Source organism: Salarias fasciatus, chromosome 23 (assembly GCF_902148845.1).
Source record: "Salarias fasciatus chromosome 23, fSalaFa1.1, whole genome shotgun sequence".
Lineage (NCBI taxonomy): Eukaryota > Metazoa > Chordata > Actinopteri > Blenniiformes > Blenniidae > Salarias > Salarias fasciatus.
In genome coordinates, this window is record NC_043766.1 from 21,930,729 (window position 1) to 21,936,728 (window position 6,000).

Sequence of the window (6,000 nt, forward strand, 5' to 3'; positions counted from 1 at the left end):
ATGTTCTGTTTCAACTTTATGTAACAGAATGGGACAGATGTCTGACACGCCATATCCACAAATTCGCCTTGGTCGAATCATCAAAAATGCATATGGGGAAAGCCTAACACTGCATCATCTCTGTGTAATTCAGAGTTAAGAAAGAGACAGAGAGAGAGAGAGAGAGAGAGAGAGAGAGAGAGAGAGAGAGAGAGAGAGGGAGAGATAGAAAGACAGAGAGAGAGAGCGAGAGAGAGAGAGGGAGATGGACAGAGAGGTAGAGAGAGAAATAAATAGTAGCTACAAAATGATGCTGGAGCTCTAATTGACCTACTATCTGAAAGGAAGGTAGGACTGTGCAGGAACATAAACATTGTTTTTAACAGTCAACACACCAATTTGTAGGGCATGCATTCAGATTAAATATAATGTTGGAGCTATTTATTAGACTTTGTATATTTTCTGAACATTTTCTAATTTGTTTTGTTTGTGTTATTGCATGTAGTATTGATTTTGTTTAGATTTATTAATTGTTTATTTTGCATGTTTGTTTGGGGGTAAATGACACATTATTTTCTGTTGGGCTTATTTTTGTAGATTTAATTATTACCATGGGCACCTGGAGGTTATTTAGGGAGGTTGCAGGCATAGGACCAGCATGCACCTGGGTGGGCTGATGCTTTTTTTTTTGTTTTTTTTTCTTAACAGAGCAAGCAAGGCAGCAGGAAATGAAGACTCCATTTTGTTTGCTTGCTTTGAGAAACCAATACAAAACTCAAAACTCACTGGAATTGTGTGGACAATGCTTCTTTAACCTGCATAATCCACATTGTGCATCGATGGAATTTGAAGTTTTAGTTTAGTTTTGATTTTCTTTTTTTTTTGGTATTAAAGACAAAATAGATAGCTACTACATATAACATCTTAGATAATCCTGATTTTCAAATGATGCTGCATTCAAACATGCAGTCTGCATTATTGCACTAACCATCCAACAAACTCCAAGTGATCTCAGAATAAACTGACTTTCGAACAATTTAAGAAATCAATATTCTGTAGGCAGGCCATACAGCAGCTGCAAAAGAAAAATGAGTAAATATACTGGATTCATTTATCTCTGCTGATAATCCCAATTCTAAATAAACTGGGTGTGAAATGCAGATTTTGACAAAAAAAAAAAAAAAAAAGAATGTGATGATTTTCCATTGACACCAGCTCTTTATTCTTCTTTGCAATAATTTGGAAAATGTAAAAATAGTTTTCTGTTAGTGAGAAGTCTGGTCAGTAATGGAGGTTTATGAGAGTTGCAAACGGTTGATTCCTGTTTTATATCATTTAACAAAATTTTCAGAGGGAAAGGTGTTTCTCAGTAGAGAAACACTCCATCTGGCATTGTTACAGTAGTGTGTGAAATGAATGACACAGATGCAGGTGTCTAATAGCAAAGTGGGTCTGTCAGATTGTTGACTTTGGATCAATAGACAGTATATTGCTTGGGGGCACTGCTGCCACTTTGATAACGAACAGTGAGATAATAACAGCTCAGCTCTCATTGAAAAAACTGGTTTCACCTGGTAATGGAACACAAGGACAGAGCATGCATTATCTGACCTATATATGTCTGTATATTTCATTTTGCTTCCAAAAAATGCTCATTTGCTCATTTTCTTCATTTTTGGGAATAGGAAATGCGTGTCTGTAGACAATGTAGCATCAGACTAACTACATTTTGATCTGTGCACATATAAGCATATTGACATATGAGTATCTTTTGCACTTTCTAGTGTGAACACTGAGGGTGCAGGCACATACGCGTGCCAACATGTGTTCACACAGTAAGACAACACTTGCAATGATTTTACAGGACTCTTATGTAAGGTTTGGTACATCAGTGATAAATCACACTAGTATGGTGTCCAGATGATAAGACAGATGAGACAAGAGTGGAACAAAAGGATGTAAAAGACATTAGAGGCATGGAAGATGTATTTTATAGTATAGTGCAGGAGGAGACAATAAAAGGTGAGAAGAAAGCATAGTGACAAACAGGGCGGTCTAAAACAAGACAACAGACCTCATGGATTTACTTCCCCAATGTAATATACGGTTTCACACTTACAAAAAGACGTTCAGCGTGCTTGCACCTGGCTAGTTCAGCTGGCTGCGTATGCTTAGTACTCGTAATATGGAATCACCCATGAGCTCCGCTGTCAACCATTCAGTGTCCATTCGGTGCTGATTTCACTGCGTACTTTGAACATGGCTGAGGGTCACAAGAGTGCTGTAAACGGCGACATGAACGCACAGGTAAGCAGTATGAGCTCGCACACGCTCACTCCCAACATTTCATGGGCATTTTATCTGAAAATTGAATGACATTTAATGCCACATTTAGAGACCATGTCAAAGGATTGTCAGATATATTTGGCAAAACTGCTGAAATTTATGGGGAAACATTTTTACCTGTTGATATGCAACTGGCAGGACTTTGGCTGCAGATCATTCACACTTTCTTTTCCTTATCTTATGTTGGTTTGAAATGGGCCATGTAAGAAACACCGCCAAAAAGTTAAAGCAATGACAAAAGAAGCTTTTCAAAAAAAAAAAAAAAAGTTAATGTAAAAGAGCCATAGGATCAAATTTATTTTGTCTGCAAAGCAGTATTGAGCAAGGTTAAAAACAATACCCTCCCACCACATACTGAACACATCACACGAAATAACAGCAGATGTCTTTCAGTTATATCCATGTAACTTATATATCGTCATAGAGTCATTGAATCCACATCAATGCTTGGAGCAAAGACATTTCTGTCCCCAGCAACTTCCTCCAGCTCCTCTGCGGGTTTTCCAAGTTGCAAACTAGAGATATGATCTCTCCAGGGAGTCCTGGGCCAACCTTGGGGCCTCCTCCCAGTCGCACATGCCTGACAAACCTCTAATGGGAGACAACCAGAGGGAATCCTAATCAAATGAACCTTCTCAATAGCCCCCTGTCCTGTCAATGTGGAGGAGTAAATGCTTGGCTTTAGGTCTGCTTCACACCTGCATCTCCTCATTGTCTTTCCTTTTATTTCCTTTGTCTGCCATCTCTATACACAACATCCTCTCATCACAGAACTTCTTGACTGGTTCTGTTAATAGGGCAGGCCATCTTCCTATACAAGGGTCAAATAATCAATTCTTCATCTTGCCCTTTCTATGTGTTGAAGTGTCAGTGAATACAATGGTGATTGAGCACTCTGCATGGCAGCCATCTGTGTCAACGAGTGAATGTGATTTACAGTGTGAAGTGCTTCGAGGGTGAACTACATTTACCATCTCTCCTATGTACGTGACCAAACCAGCTTGATCTGCTCTCTCTCATATGATGTCAAAACTGTCAACAGGAACTGTTCCTCAGCAAAGTTAGTACTGGTGTACCAGTCTCAGTGTTTATTTTGTCACTATGGGAAGTACCTCAAACGTCAACAGACAGTCAAGATTTAAATCTCTGTTTTCTATCTGATTACAAAATAAAGTAATCTCAAAAGCATTAGGAGTTATTGTCTGATGTTTAATAAATAGGTACAACTGTGTGTTTAAACTGGAAGGTTGCAGGTTCAATATCCCTCTGTCCACATGTTGACGCGTCCTTGAGACACTGAACCTCAAGCTGCTCCATATAGATGCACTAAGTGCCTTGCATGGCAGCTGCCTCCATTGGTGTGTGAATGGGTGAAAGATCAGCAGTGTAAAGCACTTTGGAGGGTTCCCCAGGAAGTGGAAAAATGTTATATAAGTGAAATCTGTTTTTACCAAGAAACCATTTTACCATAGCTTTCTGTGTCAGTATGATCCAACCTGACTATGTTCCATGTATCCACTCTTAAGTTTGTCAATTTTAAGCAAGTAACAAATACAAAATAAATAATTCCAGCAACTCTATACAATTTAGCATGCTATCTTTTGGCCAGTGTCATTATTTCTTAACTGTACAACAAACTGTAATGTATATAATTTTCCTATCAAACCAGGTGGGAGCTTGTTGTCTCAGATCTTCATCCTGTTGCTTGCAGTACGCCTCTCTTCTTCATCAATTTTTTCATACCCTCCACTGCTTTGACGTTTGACCTCTGTGTACTTGAAGTCTTGCTCTTTCTCTTGCTCCACTTATTGGATCTTCATGTTTCACTGTCCTCATTCACATTCTCAAATGTGCATATAGTCTTAGAGTTTTCTAAATATAAACTTCTTTTAAAATGAATTCAGACCAAATAAAATGTGGTGGAAAAATGTTATCTTATTTTATTAACAGAAAAAGAAAACAGAGTCAAATTAAAATGACAAATAAGGCTTTGTGTAAAACCAGAGATGGAAGGGCAGGTACACGACATACAGAGAATCTGTATGTCCAAAGATGAAGCGTCAAGGTGTTGACACTGCACAAGGAGGATTTATTGAGGATTACAGAGGATGCACACAAAAATCAGCTGATTGAGAGCAAGGCTGTGGCTCCGAGGAGAACCCAACCTAACTCTGGCACAACTTCCAGCAATGCCAAGTCTTATAGCCATGAGAATAGCAGGTGTTTCTTAGGGGAAAGCTCATGTTGACCAAGTGACTTCAGACAAAACAGAGTTTCCTTCGCATTGTGTTCCTGAGAACTTGAAGACAAAGCATTATTCCATATCAGATACTTTATTATGTAAACCCTTCAGGGAAACGATTTCTCTGCATTTAATTCATTTAAATCTTCACTTAACCTCAACTAGACATAGTAGAAGAAGTGGACTACTGCAGTGCATTGCCTGAGGTGCTGCTGGGGCTCAGAACCCCACAATGATGGCAGTCAGAAATCTTGCTGATCCCATCAGCAATTCACCATAATATGAGGTGAAAAATCTCCTGGACTCAATCACCATGATCGCTTGGTGTGAAACAAAGACTGCCCGGAATGAGAGTTGGGGTTGAGGGACCTATTTGCACACTGTGGTTTAGCTCTATGAAGTGGGCTAAACCTCCCACACTTCTTACATAAACTGACAGCATTTGTTCAACACATGCTTAATTAAATTCAAAACTTACACAAGTTTTGAATTTAATTGATTGGGGTGATCAATAAGGATTTCACTTGAATGAAATGAATGCGATGAATATTTAAAGAGAGATGTCGATAGGCTATGAAGTTGTAGATTTGGATTTATAGGGTCTATCTGATCAGTTACTGTAAAATGGAAAAACCAAAGCAGCCAGTAGAGTGTTTGTCGCCCTCAACCTGCCTTTCGAAGTGAAGTGGTAGCTGGGTTTCTGAAAGGTGAGAATTAAATTCTCAACGTTGATCCCTGTCTTGATGGGAAATTTCTTGTATTGTGACTATAATGAGAGAGGATCAAACGTGTGTGTGTGTGTGTGTGTGTGTGTGTGTGTGTGTGTGTGTGTGTGTGTGTGAGAGAGAGAGAGAGAGAGAGGGAGAGAGAAATCATGCTTTGTTACATATAATGAAAGTCCTCTTGTTCACAGCATCCTTTCATAGCCTGTCATTTAAAGTGACATGAGCTTTCCTTCGCAAAATTGGTTGCTATCATTCATCAGCACTGATGTCTCATGCTGCAGTAACTATTGTTATTTATTCTTGTGTATTCTTATGTTTCCAGTATTAGAGAGACGAAAAGGAGTAGGCCTACCTCCTTGACATTTCTCTTTATTTTATGCAGTCCAAATACATTTCCTTCAACCTCCATCTCTGTGGCTGATGTCCCTTGCTTTCACTTTTTCATGAAAAAAAAAAAAAAATCAAAAACTATAACCTATGTGTTCAATGTGGGAGTTCGCATCAAATTTGCTCTGAAAATAAAGACGAACAAGGTCTCAGAGACAACAAACAATTGATTTAAAGGTAGACAGAGAACACACTAAATTTGAAGTTCTAATAATTGGAACAATATCGAACAGAGATTTTGGGGAAAATTTCAATTGTAATTGTTTGCCCTAACATTATGCACATACTATAGCTACTGCTGGGTCATCGATATAGAAATAA